This window comes from Armigeres subalbatus, chromosome 3, assembly GCF_024139115.2.
Source record: "Armigeres subalbatus isolate Guangzhou_Male chromosome 3, GZ_Asu_2, whole genome shotgun sequence".
Lineage (NCBI taxonomy): Eukaryota > Metazoa > Arthropoda > Insecta > Diptera > Culicidae > Armigeres > Armigeres subalbatus.
The window spans coordinates 166,674,202-166,696,651 of NC_085141.1; the positions used below are offsets into that span (position 1 = coordinate 166,674,202).

General features: G+C 37.7%; 1 protein-coding gene across 12 annotated transcripts in view; it reads right to left on the reverse strand.

The window, feature by feature from the left end:
• Positions 1-21,236, reverse strand: part of LOC134220973 (regulating synaptic membrane exocytosis protein 2) — a 191,027-nt gene extending 169,791 nt beyond the window's left edge. For 3 of the 12 annotated variants that reach the window (XR_009982145.1, XM_062700140.1, XM_062700138.1), the window contains exons 1-2: positions 21,048-21,235; positions 7,573-8,482 (exon numbers count right to left, since the gene is read on the reverse strand). The gene's annotated coding sequence lies outside the window, so the exon portion shown is untranslated. Of the gene's footprint in view, positions 1-7,572; positions 8,483-21,047 lie in introns of all 12 variants that reach the window. The other 9 variants (XR_009982146.1, XM_062700141.1, XM_062700135.1 and 6 more) reach the window with 6 other exon arrangements.
• Between the last annotated feature and the right edge of the window lie 1,214 nt (positions 21,237-22,450).

Consider the following 22,450-nt stretch of genomic DNA (forward strand, 5'->3'; position numbering starts at 1 on the left):
ATTTTAATTGTGGAATTCTCTCAAATCCATTTGCAGCGATCGATACAATAACAGTTGATGTGTACGTTCAGGAATTCTTGTAATATTTTGGCCGGTTTTGATATCAGTGTATCTGGTACAAAGCAAAAAGAGTCGAATCTGTACTCAAGGAGATGGATTCCCTAAATCATTACCAGGAAATTCCTACTATAAGTTTTTGTGCTTTAACAAAGGCACATTTGTGAAATTATTAAACAATCGGACTCCATCATAACTTTGTAAAAAAGATTGAAAATGTAGCTTAAATCATTGACAAACGGTCCGGGCTGAAGCTTATGGGCACAGATAGAAAAATTCACTGGAATTTACACTAAAAGTCATGCACATAAATGGAACATCATTATTAGCGTAATTCCACGCGTGATATAGCCTAAATGTATACAATATTTAACGTGAATCATCAATGTTGCTTGCAAGTTGTACGCAAACTTGTTAGGAAGAGAACCGTTTAAGCGTAGAATAGCGTAGATTTCCGCATCTCTAGTTTTACGCGCTGTTTACTTTTCACAATTTTTTTCTGTGGGTACCATCTGATCAATATCCCACTCCTTGGCGTACGATCAAAAGGATCTCGGAAGTGATACTGATCTGCAGTAAAGTAAAGGACATAAAAGCGAAACAATAATCAAGTATTTCAACAAAAAAAACAAAATCATAATGTTATTTTTAAAGCGTGCGTATACTTTCTTAGACACCCTATTGTCAATCCGGAACAAAGTTGAAACGCTTTTTATACCGAAGTTGGATTTTTTTCCAGATACAAGCAACTTTCCCAACTTCGGAAGTAGTGCGCTGGATTCACCTAAAGATGCGCTAAGCAACGCATCAATTAGTTTGACAGATAAAACTTCGAAAGAAAGTTCGGTTCGGAAGTCCCAACTTCCGAATTCTAAGTTAGTGCTACGCCGACAATATATAGTGATAGTTAGCGTGGAACTGGGTGCTGCGGATAGAGCCGCTTTTCTGCGCTCAAGCGAGTAGAGGGATATTTTAAAATCACTCCCATAAACAAAATTATTTTGCAGTTACATGGCTGTCTTCGAATTTCTCTTTCCACGCTGCATGAGGGCGCACAAATGCGCTAGACTCTACATGACTTTACGATTGTTTACATACATTCATGCTCCAATCATCTGCTGAATCTCGTGAAATTTCGTAACGAGTGCTTTTTAGTTGCATTCCTACTAATTTTCCACTCGAAATATAATGTGAGAATATTAGTTATAAAGAATCTGTATCTCTGTTTTTGTTTTATATTATTACCAACATCATTGGGGCTATTTTAAGCCTGTTGATGGATAAATAAATAAATAAAATAAATACAAAACTCAAACAATGTTTAGTTTTATTTTTTCCCCAAATAATAACAATACTTCTCAATATTAGATCAGAAACGAACATAACCACAATCTTCAATGTTTGGCTCCGGCACAATAGAAAATTTTGGCTTCAGTTTGACAACCAAATCGATTCTATCCGCACCACCCAGGCGTGGAAGTGCAATCAGATTGGATAAATCAACGTTTGAATATTTGTTTACAAAATCATAAACCGCCTTTTTGAATAAGTACCCGAGCAATATGAAATTTCCCAAAATAATGAAAAATGTGTATATTATCTCAACACTGTATACAACTGACTAGTTCGATTTTTGTTGAGGTAGCTAGCATCTAATGCATTCAACACAGATTAATCCGTTTCGCTTCACGAAGACTCCCTAGGGTTTTACAGAAATCTTACTTTTTAACTGCCTACTTAGCTGTTCAGTGCCCGAATTACCGTTAACGTATTATACGCAGTATAGTCAATAGTAGCTTTGCTGAATAACAGTAGAGATTCCCAAATTAACCAGATAAGACTATAAGTTCAAAAGCTAAGGCCAAAATACTAATTTCAAAACAAGTTTCGAATAAATCAAAATGCTCAAAAGTTTCATCTCCTCAAAAAAAGTCCCAATGCAAAATTTGAGCTCAATCGGACTTCACTAAGGGTTTACCCAAGAGGTTAAAGATTAACTTTTTGGAAACACGAAACTTTTCCAAGGAGGGTATAGGAAAATTTCGAAATCGAATTTTTATTTTTGATGCCAAATGTGCTAGAAATGCATGAAACATCGAGATCTGGTGTCATCTCGAAAAAAAAATTATTGAAAATAATTGACTTTTTGGGACTATTGGGACTTTTTTTCGAAATCAATTTTTTATGCTAAATGGCTTTTGAAAAAATTGTTTGAGTGATAATACTACATTTCGACATTTCATGCTTTTTTAAATCATTTGGCATAAAAAAAATCAGTACATTCAAAGTTAATTGCCTATATGCCGGGTATTAAGCCACCCGGAGTGGAAATTAATTACTATGTCTGAAACTTGATTATGCATATGTACAACATGTGATAGATTTAGTTCGGAAAAGGTATTGGAGGGTAACCGCCCCTTCGGTGGGGTTTGATCCCACGACCCCAGTTCGCATGACAGGTGCTTTCCCTACTAAGCTACGAAGGACCTCCGTCGTCCACCGCAGCTTAGCGGGTACTGATGAAACCAAATTCCCAGCACCAGGTACCAGCCGATCTCTCGCAATACATTTTTTTTTCAGAACTAACTCTCTCAAATGTATTTTTGTACACATCATGTCAACCAAGTAGGATGAGTAGGGGAGAACGGTCCAAAATGCACCCCTGGGGCAAAATGGCCTCACTCATAAAATCACTCATATGATCTGTTGTAGTACATTCATGAACGAATATTACCATAACAATTCATAATTAGTTATCCATCATTGAGCTCCATTGGAAAAATTTAGCAAAATCCCTTCATATTCACTCAAATTTAACGATTTGCTATTTTTCCACCACATCCGTAAGATTGTAGTTCAATCCATTAAGAAAAAACAAACAACCATGCGTTCACCATCATTTTACATGCAATTGAGTCATTTTAGACCACCATTCGGGCGTTTTGCCCCACGCCTATTTTTAAAACATTTTTAAAATGCGTTAGAAAGTAATAAAAGCCTTATTTTTTTGAATAGGAGATCATTGTGGAATGTAGCTGGGTTTGTAAATTTTGCACCTATACATTGAAATGGTTTGATATTTGTGTTTATATGGGCGAAAACATCGAAAAAGCTTAAGGGGTGCATTTTGGACCGTTCTCCCCTATTTAGTATTGTCCGGCTCCTACACACTTGCTTCATCAGCAACGGCGCTCAATGAAGTAGGGTTGTGTGAGGTTGTGCCAGTTTGGTCGTCAGATCCCAACACGACCACACAAGCGAAGAGAGATCGCCACTCGAGATCAGTACATTCAAAGTTAATTGCCTATATGCCGGGTATTAAGCCACCCGGAGTGGAAATTAATTACTATGTCTGAAACTTGATTATGCATATGTACAACATGTGATAGATTTAGTTCGGAAAAGGTATTGGAGGGTAACCGCCCCTTCGGTGGGGTTTGATCCCACGACCCCAGTTCGCATGACAGGTGCTTTCCCTACTAAGCTACGAAGGACCTCCGTCGTCCACCGCAGCTTGATTATATATACAATCAAAAAAATTTCAATTCCAAAAAATTTACATTTTTTGTGTTTCGAAACAGTCAAAATTTGAGCGCTTTAGTCAAACACTTATCGAAGTCCGATTGAGCTGAAATTTGGCATAGGAACTTTTTTCGAGGAGGTGAAACTTTTTTTCATTGGCACCCTAATGAGCATGAGCATGATTGACCGCCCATAGTTGCTACTCCGTTATTGCCAGATTGTTATGCGGTTACTTTGCTCAATGTTACAAAACAACTTGGTAGTTTTTTCAAGTTATTTAGAACAAACATTTTGATTTCATCTGGCCAAACTCAAAACTCAAAATCGAAAAAAAAATGCAAATGTTACAAATATGTGATCTTGGGCAGTGTAGATCATTATAAGATTCCTTAGGTTATCTTTTCTAAGTTAACCTAAGTTTTCATAGCTTTTTAAATGCCACCTGAATTTTCTTTGATTGTTTTGTATTTTTTTTCTTGCGGTTAACTCATTGTTTCATTGGCGCTAAAGGTCTTATTCAAGTAAAAACAAACCGTATAAAAAATCGGTATAGATAGATGATAGCAATACCTAAATACAGTTAGAAAATAAGAAAGAATATAAAATAATTGGTTAAGCCTCACCGAATTAAGTCCGTGATATGATAAGTATCGTTGATTTTATGCATCCAATGAAAAGGAAGATAATTGTGCATACATCCGTAATCATCACTGAATCTAAACATCCTAGATATGCTTCCCGTTTAGCAGATACTGCTAACGACCAAGAGCACGAGTTCTCCGAAATCTTGGACCAATCAGCCGAAATGGAAATATGGAGCTTAGCTTCTGACATCTGGTTTCCAGGCATAAGGGTGTCGAAATACAGTGTTTATGTTGTGCTCAATTATGAATTAAATCATTCCAAATCGGCAGCACTTCATACTTGAGTTCTTTTATAATTTGAATATACACAGTTAAAAATTCTGAAAATTACAGGCTATGGAAATATTTGAACCCATATTTTTATGCTTAATAGCCTCCAATTTTACATCCAAGTTTTTCTTGTAGGCAATATTGAATACAAGCTCCATAGTAACGACGACCTGTAATTTTAAAAAGTGATGGAAAAATGAGTCTAATCGAACGGAGCCTTTTTGTTACATCATAGGGTAGAATACGGCATTGGCAGGGTGCGACAGTTGTTGGCACCCTCAAAAATATTTGCGTTTTCCAGCAAACATACACTATTTACGAACATAATTTTGATTCAATCACACAATTTCAAGTCTAAGCTTTCATTTGAATAAGTTGTTTGTGTAAAAGTAGCAAGATTTGATGTCTTAATCATTGAAACAAATTTGCACCTACGAAATCCTTGCCATTATTGCATTGCCAAAGAAAGCAGCGCACGAAAAACAAACTGTTACTTACTTTTTTGGATCGCCTGTTTCTCCTCTTAATTGCGTGTGACACGACAAATTAAGTACGTAAACTACTTTTTACACTTTATCACCACTTGATTATCACCACAAAGAGCAAATTTAAGCAATATTTGCTCTATATTTCACTAAATAAAATCGGGACTGTTCGTTTTCTTTGACAGCAGCACACTTCGGAATAGAGCGAGAGAATGTGTTTGTGAGCATATCAAACACACGCTAAGGAGATACCACGCACAATTCTATGTGAGTTGATTTTAGCAAAAATACGACCAAAATATCCGGCGATGGCATTTATTTTTAAAAAAAGTGTTAAAATACAAATGCTTCATATTTTTTACGCAGACCATGCATTATATCAAAATTGATAGCAACACTGTAGTATTTTAACCCTTATGTGACTGACAGGACCGTTTTCCTTTTGCAACTTCAATACTTTCCAAGCTCAAAAAAAAAAAATCATAACCATTCCCGTTCCTACATAGCGCATTTCAACCATAAATAATTGCCTACTTTTAGGGTATTATCTATTATTCAACTATGAAACGTAGTGTAAGAATGAGGTGGCTCCAGCGGCTGGATAGGACAGTGCTGCCCATTATTCAACATATGAAGACTTACGAGGTGGAATATATTGTTAATATACTATACTACCAGAACCGACGAGCTTCGTTTCACCTAAAATTGATTAATTATATATTTTTTACATTATTTAAAAGAAGTATTCGAAATTTGCAAATTTAGATTCTATTTTTTAGATTAATTTTCGATTAAAGCAGAAATTTGTACTTTATTTGTATGGGAGTCCCCCCTCCAGAAGAGGAGGGGTCTAATACCATCATAAGAATCTTTATCGTTCCCAAAAACCTCTACATACAAATGTTCATGCCGTTTCCTAATCTATAAGGGCAGACAGACAAAAATTAATTCTTATGTGTATAGATTTGGTTTTACGTAGTTTACGTCGAGCGGTCGTGTCTTGTACACAACCACCATGATTTTTTTATGAAACAAACATATCATGTAAGGACCGCAAAGAGCAAGTTGTATATTTGAAACTAGTTGATAGACTTTTGCTTACGCGTGTAGACTCAAAGGCATTACAAAAGACAAAAGATGTAAATCTTGGCAGCGGACAAAAAGCATATAAGTTCCCTTCTTCAAAATGGCCAACATTATTCAAATAGGTTGAAAATGGTAAAAGTTATGAAAATGTCAATATCTGGGTACACGGGTACCCTATCTGCCATTCACGTCTGTTTTTTGTTGGCCGCATAAGGGTTAAATTTGTTTTACAATTTGTTTAAATGCTTTTTCCTATCTGTCTACATGACATAAAATTGATGCCAAGGCTAAACATTCATGTTTTGTTTCAAGCCAGTTTTAATAAACAATAAAGTTTGTTCCAAAATTGAGTGAAGCGAGATGAGCGTGCGGCCGATTATTATGAATGAATTTTACTACTGGTGGATATAAACAACCAGCATTTGGCACCAATACATTACCAATTTTCTACTTCCATGTCTAGTTGCTAAAGGGAGCAAACTCATTGCTGATAATAGAAATTGCTATGCCAATAGAAGAAACGTTGACCTGTTACTTTATATTAAATTTACTGAGTTTGTGGTAAAAGCTGCTATATTTAGTGAATACCAATCATAAAAGAAAGAGCATACAAATGTATACCAGTTAAACTGTACCTGTGTTTTAGTGTAATTATTCATTATTTTTATCATTCAATTTGGCGAATGTCTTAGACTGCCAAGAATAGGTATTTTCCCCTATATGCTGTAACATTTTTATACTGTGTAGGTATCTCGATGATAAAAAAGAGAAAAATTGACTACAGAGAAATAAACACGTCTTTTACCTAGCTCAGCACACTACGATCAGTGAGGATAAATCCCTTAGACTTATACGATTTACTCGCATCACGTTGTGTCCAACGGAAAATTTTACAATGCAAAAAATTGCACCTATCCACCTATTAGTGATTTTTTACCTTTTCATATATGCGTTTTAACCATTTTAAATGCACGAGAAAGGTATCATCACCGCTATGTGGATTAATTAGGGTTTTTATGTATTGCTATCCCTATTTTGACAAACATAGTAAAGAAAAGGGCTACAGACAATAAAAGAGGTCACAGCTGTTACTGGTGGAGACAAAACCAGCATTGCAAGTTGCTCGAAATCAAATGGGCTTTGACAAAACCAACCCATTTCAAATTTTATCCTTATTATCGGTGAAATAGAAACCCAGCATCGGTTACCAGGCCAATGATAACGACATCAGTAATAATTATCTTTCATTTTCAACATATTGATTTTTCACTTGAGTTTCCCACCATTTCTCTTGCTACCCCTCCTATCTTCGAACGGCAGTATAGTTCACTTTCTTTCACAGTTTCTCTCTCTCCGAAGCTAAATGGTCTGCCTTCCCTTCTGATATTGAATTTTTCCCTTATCCCATTTAGACTGTTTTATTAGCTATTTCAACCACAGAAAACGCAAAGCTTTGTTGACTTTATATACAATGTAATAAAAATAATGAAACATTTTCAACAATTTACCATTGAGCACTACGGTGGATACAGCTTCGATACGAGATCCATTTCCCAGCTGGTTGTATGTTCACAAAACTATTCCCGAACGATTGCAATGGTTGGTTTGCATTGTTGAATTAAATGATGCTTATTAAAATTATGCACTTATAATACCCATCAATTACTGACTTAGCCGTTCAATTAGTTTTGATTTTAATCACTTTTTGTATGAAAATGCTATTGCATATACACTCCTTGTTTTACTCTCCATCTTTTGGGACCGACGTGAGCACAGATTGATCCCCGATTTTTCATGCCACATTCTTGCAATTTCCAACGACCGATAGCCATTTTCTCCACCGGTATTCCAATTTATGCACCTTCAAATTTAACAATTTCATAGATTCGTTGCACATTTTACGGAAATTGCACTGCAAAAGACACTTATCAAGGGACACTTTCCAGCTTCGCGTCAAGTATGTTGGTGAAAAACCGAGAAAATTTTCACGGGTTGCACACAAAAGCTTTTCTCTTCACCACCAACCGACACTCACACACAGCCCACCGCGCAACACTACCACACGCCTCGGTTTCTTGGCGATTCCATCAGCAGCGCGCATCCGAATGCGAGTTCACCCAACTTTTCCACACTGTCCTATCATCGGCCGCCCATGAAAATGGGACTGATTTGAACATTTTGACCGCTTCCGCGCTGGAAAGACAATTCAGCATAATCACCCACGTTTGCCGTTCACCGGGGAACTGTTCTCCATATTCGAACGAAAACTGACATCGGTACAACACTACATGTTCACATTGTTCCACTTTTTCACGAACATGATTACTCTTTGGCAGCCCGATGATATATGATCCTTTCTGTGATTTTCGCCCCGTTGTCTCCTCGGAAGAATGCTACGGAATCTGAGCGAATGTTATACTGGAAAGAGATAGAGGGAGAAAAATTTCATTAGATATGAGTCCTTTTGTGAACTGCTGTTCCTATAGGGGAGAATGATCAATGGAAAAGTGTTAGCATTTATTGGACAATCTAATGAAATAACAAGTATGTAATTATTTACGTTTGTTTACATAAAAAAAAATCTTCCATATAATTTTTTTACCAAACAATCAGCCTTTTAATCTGGATTTCAAATATTTAGGACTAATGCTAAATCAAAATTTACTTCCAAAAATCACATTGAAACCAAACAGCTAGTCTATTAATGTTAGAGTATTAGTTAATTAGCAAATAAAATAAGTTTTAGAAAATGCTTCTTAAAAAGCTAATCTCTAAATGTCGCTTGTACAATGATATTCCATATCATCTTCCATCGTATGTTACCCGTAGTGAATATATTCGTGGGAAGTTATCAGGCTGAACGACCTGGCCGAACGCTCCTCTACGACGGGTCTCGTCATCACCGTCAACAGAACCAAATCGTTGTATGCCAACACGTAGAACCCTTCCAACTTTATTAAATATATGCGGGCAAGCAGTGGAGAAGATCGAAAACTTTCAATATCTAGGCAACCAGTCAGCATCGGACGGCGGTACATGACATGGGAGCACGGATCAAGAAGGCTAGGGCTGCTTTTGCGAGTTTACGAAATAATATGATGTAGATCTAATCAGAATAATCAATGCACCAAATTTCTCATCATCAACTCTACCGTGGAATATGTGTTGTTATACGCCAGTGAGACTTCGTGTGTATTAGCAGACATAACGCAGAAACTGCAAGTATTCATAAACCGTTGTATACGTTACATAATTCATAAATGGTGGCCAACCCGAGCAAAGTCTGCAATCATCTTCTTCTTCTTCTTGACATTACACACCCCACTGACACATTGCCGCCTCGCAGCTTAGTGTTCATTCAGCACTTCCACAGTTACTAACCGCGAGGTTTCTAAGCCAGGTTACAATTTTTGCATTCGTCATGTCATGTCATGAGGCTAACACGATGATACTTTCATGCCCAGGAAATTCTAGACAATTTCCAAACCAAAAATTGCCTTGCCCGGCAACGGGAATCGAACCCAGCCATCCTCAGCATGGAATTGCTTTATAGCCGCGCATCTCTCCGCTAGGCTAAGGAGTTTGGATTGAAATTGATATCAAAATTTTCATAATATTTTTTTGATTACTCCAGTTGATCTAGTTTTGTATGGATTAACTGTTAACACAGCAGAAATGAAAGCACATTTTTACGCTGTGGAATCATACTGAAAACAAATTTTGCTGTCAATGAAATCAACTTGGTTACAATGTTTGAAATCACGAGATTCTTAATTTGATATCAAAATGAGTATTTGATTACATTATTCTCATGAGCATTAATGTTGCTATTAATGCTCATGAGAATAATGTAATCGAATACTCACAGCATATTTTGTTTGCAGATTGCCTTCAATCTTTGTAGATAAGCCACTTTAAATATTCGACAGCGACAATTTGATGCAAAGCTGCTACCATGATGAAAACTGAGGAATGCATATTAAAAACATGTTTCTATGTCAATTGTCATTAAATAACAATTGACATCAAATTTTGTTTTCAACATAATCTCAACAGCAGAGCTCAATATCAATTTGCTATCATTTTGTTAACCGACTTTGCTCGGGAGTGCAGAGGGGTGCTTAAATATGACACACGAGGAAAATTATCACACCAGCTCCGTTGATGTCTGCTCGTAAAGTAGTTCGATATTCAGGCTTCTTATCAACTCAATGGCAAAACCCTACAGGGTGAATTTTATCTGCAACGGATTTTTGGATAATACTTGATTCCAAACTTAACTTCACAGTAAATAGTTTTGAAAGCAAGAGAGCATGCAGCCATTTGAATCATTTTTATTATTCGACGCATGCTACGACACAGCAAAGCTAAAATAATAAAAATGACAGTTGTGCGCTGCTTCCGTATTGAGTGTTGCCCTTGAAAACGCGATTACATTTTGTTTTGGATCCCGTGAGGATTATCCTTAACCTTCTTCGGATATTAGGAAAAAGTTACGAATAAGATGTTAGGGTCATATTGACCCAGAAATGTAAATGCTTATAAACAGTCAAATTATAACCGATTTACAAAGTTTATATACCGTTCGAAAGATAAACTCATCAATTTTGTGGCTATGTGGTGATATGCTGGTTCTGGAGACAATGGCCACCGGGAAACGACTTCCACGAGGACCTTGTCGGTCATATAAGGGTAGCACAAAAATCGCTCCATTTATGCCTTTCGATCGCTAATTCTTCATAGATTCTCTTATATATAGATATATATAGATAAAACGGTAAAGTATGGTCCATGAGAGGGCTTCCGATGAAATTGGCCATTCCTGGTACATGCAAGGTGCTCCCGGGGAACCTGTAGCAGGGGACATTTCCGTTTTAGCACCAAAATATGCCTTGCGGCGGCTCTTTCGTCATGATTATGCCCTTGAAATCGATAATTGACCACATTGGCCACTCTTGGAACCTATGAGGTGCCCTTGGGGAACCCGTAAAAGGGGACATTTCCGTTTTAACACCAAAATATGTCGTGCGGCAGCTCTTTCGTTATGATTTTCCACAAAATAGATGAGTATGCGCTTGAAATCGATAATTGACCACATTGGTCATTCTTGGAACCTATGAGGGGCCCCCAGGGAACCCGTAAAAGGGACATTTCCGTTACACCACCAAAATATGCCGTGCGGCGGCTCTTTTGTCATGATTTTCCACCAAACAGATGGTTATGCGCTTGAAATCGATAATTGACCACATTGGCCACTCTTGGAACCAATGAGATGCCCTCGGGGAACCCGTAGAAGGTGACATTTCCGTTTTTATACCGAAATTAATAAGAGACCACATTTTCCATTTTGGAACCTATGAAGTACCCCCGTGAAGCTCATAGGAGTGGACATTTCCGTGTTTACTCTCACTCACTTAAAATCGATTAGCGACCACATTAGCCACTTTTGAAACCTATGAGGTGCCTCCGGGGAACTTGTACGAGGAGGTATTTTTATTTTTATACCAAGATGTCGGCTCTTTCACTATCATATCCATCAAATAGTTGGTTATGCTCTTGAAATCTCATATCAACCCGTTCATTCAGTTGCGTTCAGCAGCAAATTTTACAATGCAAATAAACAAATATGAAAAATAAGAGCTATCTACCTATAAGTCACTTGTCATAAGACGAGTTTGTACAACCCCATTGAATTCCACCACTTAATTGTATCTCAATAAACATTTTTATCTTGACAGATACGTATTTCGACCTTAACAGTAAGGCCGTCTTCAGTGTCTCGTACTTGACTCGACTCGAGTCAGTACGAGACACTGAAGACGGCCTTACTGTTGAGGTCGAAATACGTATCTGTCAAGATAAAAGATATTTTAGTTACTAGATAAAGATTGTCGCTGTTGTCGCTGTCCGGAACATCTTTTGCTAGCGAGGATAGGGGAGCTAAATGTAAAAGAAGAAAAATCTGTACGATTTGACAGCTTGGTACCCAACATGTTCCGGACAGCAGAACAAAGGGAACCGAAGCGACAATCTTTATCTAGTAACTAAAATATCTTTTGTCAAGATACAGTTAAGTAGTGGAATTCAATGGGGTTGTACAAACTCGTCTTATGACAAGTGAAGACATTCCACTAAAAAGCTCAAAATAATTTTCTTACCTATTAGTGTTATATTAGACTTTTCTTATATATTTCTCAACCCTTTTGAACGAACGAGAAAGGCACCATCACCGCTAGGTGGATTAATCATGTTTTTTTTTTATCAAATAGGTCATTCATTCTAAACTTATTATCTACAACCTATAAGGTACGCGCAGGAGTCTCACAGAATGAGAGACTTTTTTTTTATATCGAAATGTAGCGTTTGCATATCATTGTCCACGGCGATCGGTGAAAACCTCAAACCTCTATGAGTCGATATTGAAGGGACCATCGACTAATGGAAATATCGAGATGTGGAAAACAAAATCCTTGGAGAGCTGTTCGAAGGAATCATCACAGGAGCCCAGAAAATATTTTTAAATTTGACTTAACTTAAGTGATGGAACATCGACTCATGAAGGTATGACTACATCATGCAGGCAGAGCAGATTCATGTACATTTTGATGTAAGAATGGAATGTGCTCACCTAAGGGTAAACCGGGGCACTTTAGAGCTTCTAGAAATGGTCAATGTAATCAGAAATCAATTTCAAATGAAGAACAATTTCAAGCGCATTGAGCATTTCGCACAAATTCGTAGGTGGTACAAGCCAAGCCTATTGTATGAGGGTAGCATCACTTTCTTCCGTTACCACAGATATTGATTTGGGACTAATCACTATCTCTTATATGGAAGCAATGGACTCTCCAATAGTCGAAATCTGTCCTGGCCACGTCCTTGCGAATGCTGCGGAAGGGGAAGGATGGATTGGACACCTACTTAAGAAAGATGCAGAGAACTCTACGACTTCTCATAGGTGACACGGGAGGTTTTTTTTTTGGAAAAGTGGGATGTTATAGCAGTAGGAATCATTTTGGTAGAACGTGAAACACAGAAAGATATTGATTAAAAATACAAAGGAGGAAAAGGACGAGCCTGGAATTGAACCCACGACTTCCTGCTTATGAGGCAGAAGCGTTAGCCACTAGACCACCGAGCTCGTCTTCTCCAAAGAAACCTCATAGGTTAAAAAAGTAGCCAATGTGGTCACTTATCAATTTCTACCGCACGACCATCTGTTTGGTGGGAAAACACACCGAAAGAGCCGCCACACGGCATATATTGGTGTAAAAATGGAAATGTCCCCTTTTACGGGATCCCCGGAGACACCTCATAGGTTCCAAAAGTGGCCAATGTGGTAACCTATCGATTTCGATCGCATGGCCATCTGTTTGCGATTTCAAGCGCATAATCATCTATTTTGTGGAAAATCATGACGAAAGAGCCGCCGCACGACATATTTTGGTGTTAAAACGGAAATGTCCCTTTTACGGGTTCCCCGAGGGCACCTCATAGGCTCCAAGAGTGGCCAATGTGGTCACTTATCGATTTCAAGCGCATAATCATCTATTTTGTGAAAAATCATGACGAAAGAGCCGCCGCACGGCATATTTTGGTGTTAAAACGGAAATGTCCCTTTCTACGGGTTCCCCAAGGGCACCTCATAGGTTCCAAGAGTGGCCAATGTGGTCACTTATCGATTTCAAGCGCATAATCATCTATTTTGTGAAAAATCTTGACGAAAGAGCCGCCGCACGGCATATTTTGGTGGTAAAATGGAAATGTCCCTTTCTACGGGTTCCCCAAGGGCACCTCATAGGTTCCAAGAGTGGCCAATGTCGTCACTTATCGATTTCGAGCGCATAATCATCTATTTTGTAGAAAATCATGACAAAAAAGCCACCGCACGGCATATTTTGGAGTTAAAACAGAAATGTCCCTTTCTACGGGTTCCTTAAGGGCACCAAATAGGTTAAAAGAGTGACCAATGTGGTCACTTATCGATTTCAAGCGCATAATCATCTATTTTGTGAAAAATCTTGACGAAAGAGCCGCCGCACGGCATATTTTGGAGTTAAAACGGAAATGTCCGTTTCTACGGGTTCCCCAAGAGCACCTCATAGGTTCCAAGAGTGACCAATGTGGTCAATTATCGATTTCAAGGGCATAATCATCTATTTTGTGAAAAATCATGACGAAAGAGCCGCCGCAAGGCATATTTTGGTGCTAAAACGGAAATGTCCCCTCCTACAGGTTCCCCGGGGGCACTTTGCATGTACCAGGAATGGCCAATTTCGTCGGAAGCCCTCTCATGGGCCATACTTTACCGTTTTAAGAGAATCTATGAAGAATTAGCGGTCGAAAGGCATATATGGAGCGATTTTTGTGCTCCCCTTATATGACCGACAAGGTCCCCGTGGAAGTCGTTTCCCGGTGGCCATTGTCTCCAGAACCAGCATATCACCACATAGCCACAAAATTGATGAGTTTATCTTTCGAACGTTATATAAACTTTGTAATTCGGTTAGAATTTGACTGTTTTATAAGCATTTACATTTCTGGGTCAATATGACCCTAACATCTTATTCGTAACTTTTTTTGTGGGGTCGTTCCTGTTGCACGTTAATATACTTTTTTCATGTCAGATGCTTTATTTTCACAAAATATTAAAAGTCAAGAAATTCCAGAACGATCGCATTATCAGGTAAAAAGTTATTCTACTTTGAAGTTTCGTTTTGGGTCATATTGACGGTAAAGACGGTAAATATGACGGAAACCACAAAAGGCGTTTTGCATGGGGGGGGGGGGTTTGGGGCCTCTTCCCCTACTCGAGTTCTCGTCTATTGTATGGTCCCCCTATTATGTCACGTAGAGTCTGCGTGTAGAATCTGTTCAGTCGCCCTTCATTCGCCGTGCGTATCTTCCGTGTAGAATGACCCGATTAACTTGCCACCCATATGAAAATCGATGCTTACTCTTTAACTCTAGAAGCACGACGTACAAAAGCTGAAATTATTTACGCTGCAAAGGTTATATTAGGTGAAATTGATGCACCTACTATCTTAAACACCGAACCAATAGAAAATATTCTTTTGAAATTGATAATTATAAATTCTTATTACCGTTATTATATCTTAGCCAATAGATAAACTAATACATTTGCTAACAAAAATCAGATTGGTGTTATTTAACATCAACAACTACCAAATATTGATTGCACCACAAATGGGTACTGTTCCTTGAGTGGTAATAACCATTGATTTTTTATGAGTCTCGCCATTATTGGTACAGTTGCACCACTATAGGTGCAAAGGAGTCAATTTTTTAAAGGAAAATCATTGTTTTCAATAGTTTTTCAAGCGAAATCCTAGGATAAGTTGCATTTAACAGGATATTTAAAATCGTGCTTTAAATCAACTGAAACCATCATAGTGTAAAATTATGAAAAATTACTTAAAACCCCACTACCTCCACTATTGGTGCTATCTCTACTAAGGGTACGGTTGCCCTATTCTCGAGCAGCACTAGTCATACAAAAATGGTTGCAGCAACTTAATTGTGACCAAATTTGTTCACATATGAGTTGCAGTAACGTATGTGAAACATGTGTGCTACTAGGGTTACTTTTTCGGCGCCCTCTCGTTCTATCCGCTCTTCCAACACTCTTGCATTGCCTTTTTCAGTGAACAAACTATGGAAAAGCGATCCTATTTATAAATTTTGCGCCGCGTTTAATAAATTTTCTCATTGTTTTGATTTTACATGTAATAGTGATTCGTTCAGAAGTAGAATTGACCATTTCCTTTAAAATTGTATCTCTATTGATTGTCTCAGTCGATTCTTTGGCTTATTTAGGGTCAACGAAGAACCCATGATTTTTTGAGCCTCTAAGTATTTTACGAAATCAAAATATAAGGGGTTAGATAATAAGATAATTCATTTAATTATCTATGTCGCGGGTTTGAGCATGTGCATGAGCATGATTGGCTGCCCACGATTACTATTTCGTTATTGCCAGGTCAGCTGTAATTACAAAGAAAACCAACAGATGATATTATCACTAATTTCACCTTCAAAGTATAAAAACTGGTGACCCAAAACTAAGCAATACCGACGCCGGCCGTTTCCGAATGCAGGTCAATTAAGGAATGGGTGGCAATATGTTGTCGTAATACTCGCATGATTAGAAGCCGGCGAGTATTCTGCACTTCTACGAGTAATCAGTGTGATGATAGATTTATGGGGTAGGGAGGTAGCGAGGTTCGTTTTGGAAACGGTATGCCACGTGTAATGTGTAGTTTTTCCGCACAAAACAGAACAAAATAACGCGAGTCTCGAGACCATTATGCTCACCCAAATCATGTTCGATTGCGCACCAATTATTTGATTACCTATGTCACTGGTCTCGAACAAAACTGGCGTAACTCAAAATATGAAAATTGTTGGATACGAAAATTAAAAAATTTCACCTAAAAACCCAAATTTATTTCTCCGACTGTCATATTCGACTTAGAGTGGTTAATGCGGCTTTGGGACAGAAGTCGAAAGATAAAAGGTTGAAGGGACAGAACGTTGATGGACCAAAGGTTGAAGGGACAGAAGGTCGAAGGGGCAAATGGTCGAAAGAACAAAAGGTCGACGAATAAAAGGTCAGATGGGTAAAAGGTTTAAAACTTCCTTCGTATTCTTTTCCGTGTTTTTTTTTAAATATCAACTTTATTGTTTCTTCTTCTTCATGCAACATTAAATTGCCAATATTCAATCGTAAATTGACTATGAAATTCTTATGAAAATAAACTGACGGAGAGAGTAAATTAGACCTTAAGGTGACCACAACAAAGCCACAAATCGGCCATCTTGGAAACCACGTGCTTTTTCTACCTATTTTTCAAGAGCACGAGTAGATAGAATCATATCGCGCATATTAAACCATTTTTTCGAGACGTATACCCCATGAAATAAAGTTTTTTGCTCCCAGAAGCTACTGTGAAAATTTCAGCCAGATCCGTCAAGTCTAAAAGGATGCTTCAACGAGCGTGAAGTTTATATGGGAAAAATCGACTAAATATATGGGAAAACGCATACTTTCCACTTTTTGCCTTTCTCGTATACAAAGTATACGTAAAGGCTATAGGATCACTCCAAAACCGAACTTTTTAAAGAAGTCTCGAAGACCCATAGTGTTATATACCAATCGACTCAGTTCGACAAATTGAGGTGATGTCTGTATGTGTGTATGTATGTGTGTGTGTACAAAAATGTGAGACACACTTTTTGGTACTTAGCATTATCCGATTTACTCACAACAGGATGCAATCTACGCATAATGCGGCCTAGTTGTTTCCGTTGTTTGGCCCGATCGGTCATTGCGTTCCAGAGTTATTGACAAAACATAGTTTTTTTTTTCAAGGGTCCCCCCGAAAAAAAAAATCGAATAAAAAATTCAAAACCTGCTGCAATGCATTCAAATAACCGCAGATAGATATGAATGGATGGAAATAGTAAAATCTATTCCCCTAAAGTGTTATTTTGACCTCTCTTAGTTTTTTCTCATTTTTATAATGCACGAGAAAGGCACCACCAACGCTAGGTGGATTAATTTGGGTTTTTATCTCTAGGTGGCGCTGTAGTCATTCAATCCCGCTCATTAGTGACATTTACTATATTTACATTATAACGAAAGGCTCCCGAAAACCGCGAGTGACTTAAGTCGATGCGATACACTGAACACGACTTAACTATTGAAGTCGAAATATGTATCTGTCAAGGTACAATCAAGTGATGAATTTAAATGGGATAGTACAAACTCATCTTATGACAAGTGAAGATATTCCAATAAAAAGCTCAAAGTAATTTTCTTAAGTTTTTTGTTTTCTCGAAAATTTGTAAAATGGATAGGGGAAATGTTCCGATCTCAATCTCACTGTACAGTGTACATATATCCATCTCATCGCTAAACAAAGAAATTGTTTTGTCAACGCTCTGCTGAATTGCCTATTCTTAAACTGTTGTCTAGTATCCCCTAATCACTTTTGCTGTTTGCTATCAACGCCAAAGCCACCCTGTTTTGCGGAGCGGGCGTACACAGCCACATACAAACTCACGCACAAGCTCCACATTATTAACGTTAAACGCATGTAGGTTTCGCACAGGCATCGAGTGAATCCAGCTCAAAGAAATAGAACGGCAGAGCGAGGGAGGACCACGATACCTACACACTACGTACTTTCGGGTGAACCGAGAGGACGAGTATATAACCGAAGAGGAGCCCAACCATTAATGTCAAATAATTAACTATCGTTATCACACGCCGATATTAATGAAATTCTCCGTCCAGGCTAACCTCGGTGAACCAACACCATCGAAGGGTTTCGCTGGAAATGCTAGAGTGCACTCGGCCAACATGATAACATTTCTTCACGGCTGTGCACAGGCGTGTGGGTAGAGCGCTGGCCATGTGGACTCGTGGGCGATCCTTTTATGGGTTTTCATCATATGCGAAATAATCATGTTAATCGCTTTATAAAACTTCATATGCTGTGATATTCTATTTGTGAAAAATGAATGCATCATCCGAATGAATCATACATATTCGAGAAAAAAAGGGCGTTGAAGTGATTATCTCTAATTCTTAGACCCCTAGATTCTGCGATCCAATAACGTTAATATGTGTGTTCGTTAGAGAAAAAAATTCAGCATGCAATCATCTGAATTATGATCCACAAAATATGGACCATATACGAATACAAACATATTTTTTGTATAGATATGCGATCATGCCTTCCCAAACTCTAAGACTTCATGCACTGTAGAAATCCATAACAAACCTCGTACATGAATTCGGCGGCAGGTCAGAAAATTTTGAAGTAAAACAATTCAAAGAGCACATTTGAACTTTCATCAAAACAAGTTCTTGGAGAAGGATCATCCTCTTCTTCTTTCTATTGGCATTACACCCCCCACTGGAATTTTGCCGCCTCGCAGCTCAGTTCCCCCTAAAAATTCTCCCCCGGGGATCAGTCCCCCCTAAAAATTTTAAAATTAAATTTTTAATAGCATAGCATAGTTACGATGTACTTCGTAGATTGGAGACTAGTGATACTCATGTTTTTCTTTTGAAATCCTTATTCAGATTGCTATCAGAAATCAAGCTGGGTGTGATCCTTGATTTCAATCTAGGATGAACATCACAAAAGCATGAGGATTACTACCCCTGGCCACGCCCATCTTCACCGTAACTTGGGAAGGGAAGGAAGTGTTGATGTAGCACGTTCTTTATGAGAGTTCCCGGACTCAGCGACACCCTCGTAAGTTCCACGGAGTTGAATATTGGGAAAGGTATTCGTTGGGCCTGTAGCTGATAATGTGACAATGGTAGGTCTTACACCGTAACACATCAAAGGTATCTACCCAGCGTTACGAGGATATTTAAAAATTCAATCTTCAATAACATTGTTTATGGGTGGATATGGACACTGAATATATTTGTTACATTTGGCTTGAATACCTTCTATTTGATATTTAAAAGTCATTTTTTGATCTAGCAGAAGTCCTAAATATTTAGTTTCGCTAGACCAATGTATTAGATCCCATTCATAATGACAATTGACAATATGTCTGCTAGAAGGTTTCCAATAAGAAGCTCTCGGCCTATATGGGAAAATTATAAGCTGAGTTTTGGATGCATTCGGGGAAATTTCAAAAATATCAAAACGTTTTTACAATCTACTACAAATGACACAAAGGACGACACCCGTGTCGTCTGCAAACAAAGATATTTGACACCCTGATGATAAATCAGGTAAGTCAGAAGAAAAAAATGTTATTCAATATAAGCCCCAGTAAGCTGCCTTTGGGAACACCAGCTGCAGCTCTTTCAGGAAATCTATTAGATTGCATATTCTGATAGTTTACCTGCAGTGAGAAATCTGAATAATGTTAAACCAGTTCAATAATGTACAGAGGAAAATTAAAAGTCACCAATTTAACAATCAAGCTTTCATGCCAAACACTGCCAAATGCTTTCTCTATATCAAGAAGCGCAAATCCAGTCGAATGTCCTACAGATTAGTTAAGTCGAATTGAATTCGTTTAACATCTGATGAGTGGTTGAATGCCCATAGAAAAAAAAACAAATTGTCCATCAGCAAAAATATAATTGTCATTAATATGAATCATCATTCTATTCAAAATAATCTTTTCAAACAGTTTGCTTATTGAAGAAAGCAAACTGGTTGGGCGATAGCTAGAAGCCTCAGCTCATAATAAATACTTCCGATGAAAGGAATTTAGCAATAAATGTTTGAATATTGAGCGACAAAAGATTAGCTAAACACAGTTCGCAATTCTATCCACACGCGATTGCAGTTCTTTACAGTCCTCAAAGCTATTGGCAATCATAAAAATTGCTTATTCCTTAAAAAAATCCTTATTTTCAATGATAAATTTTAAGTTATTATTAATACATTTCAATTGCCTCTGGCAGTTATAATTTTTCCTCTGGATGAACTGAACCATGGAGGAATTCTCACACAAACAATTATCGACTCAGTTTGTCAGGCTGAGCAGCCATACCAAACCGAGAGTCGAACCCATCATACAGTGCAAAATACCATTATCTTGCTTTGTAGTCGCACATCGTACCGCTGAACTAAAAACGGTTTCTCTAACAGCATAATATTTTCTCCTTTTCTTCAACACAGCTCGCTATCTACACTCCACTGCTATGAACATTTCCAATCATTATTACAGAAATGGGACATGCGGAAAGTGTTTAAAGAGAAAAATGATTTCCTTCCATTATATGTATAAGCACGGCTAGTTTGTACACTATCTTCTATCCAACAGCCCATCAGCTTTGAGATTTGATGTTTCACTTAGTTGACACACTAATAGCACTTTCCGGAGAAACACTTCATGCCAATGGATTTACCACATTAAAAAAAAAAAGTTCAGATAGTTAACAGTATTAGAAATGCTTCCATAATTAACATATTCTTACCTCAGAAGCCTCCAAAATGCGTTCAACAAATCGCCGAAATCTGTAAGTCGAGAACTGTCGCTGGCACAAGTTTTCTTTTCCGAAAACACCAATTTCGGTGGGTGCTGCTCTGGTGGTGTCCCATCTGACAGTATATCGATTTTCGTTTAATTTTCTGACTCCATACTCCGTGGCTCTGTAATCTATCTGTCTTGGCTGTGCTCTCCGTTGGTGGATGTAAGGCAGCAGCAGATAACTTCAATCACAGCAGATCCTGCCAAATACAGGAGATGACGATTGCGCTAGTGAGGTGAAATGGTGGATAGAAGATATTCAATCGGATATAATGGCACGATTTCCTGAGGGTCTGTGTTTTTGTGAATGCGCCTCAGATTGACTCAGCTCAGCTCGGTTCATTGTGCATTTTTTGTACCATGCGTGTTTTTGAATTTTTTTGAAATTCAACCAATAATATTTCATTTCCAACAATTTATTTCTATCCGAGCCGAAAGCAATAACTGACCTACATTGGACATGCAAGATTTCTGTACATAACATATCTTTGTATTAATGAATGATTGGTTGTTTTTTTCAATAAGTGGATAATTCTTTGGAGATATTATTCAGTTAATCAAGTGACCTTGACTGAAACCACATGCCTTTGTGCATCTCTAGGGAGTTTAAAATTTAAAACAATGTAAAACAAAAATTATGAAAGTGATGACGATATCAACAGAGCAAGTCAAACGTTTTACCATTTAATGTCATGTATCGTTTACTTGACATACTGATTTTGACATAATTTAGTTTTTAGTAGCCAATATCTTTCAAATGTTGTAACAATATTCTGACAAAATATGATTTGAAAAATGATCAACACCAAATTGCCCAAAATAGGCAATTTAAATGGATGTAGCAAAGTCTCCCAGCCATAGATATAACAACGCTGATATAATTTGAAAATGTTGCCTGATTTGTAATGGGTTTAGATTTATGATCTTGAAAAATAACTATCTAAAAATATATAACAAAATATGCCATTTTTGAGAAAATATTGTAACAAAATTAGAAAGCTTCTTGTTACAACGCGCGTTAGTTTTGATATAAATTTAGTTACACTAAATTAATGATTTCGTGTGTGTTACTTCTACGTGAAGTTAAACGATTTACAATGATATGGAAATGCTAATATCATCTTCCAAATTCGGACGTACATGTTTCATGATAGCATTAGAGGCGAAAGTATAGAATTGATAGTTCCGTTAGGATACGGCAGGCATGAAGAATGTTTTTATAGAAGTCGATTTGAAAGCGAGCGGAGGGCAATATTTGTGATGGCACATATCGCACGACTTTCCTTCTGCCAAGCTCCCGTATGAAGGTGGGGGAAGAATATCAGTGTGGAAGCTGATATGCCAGTGGAG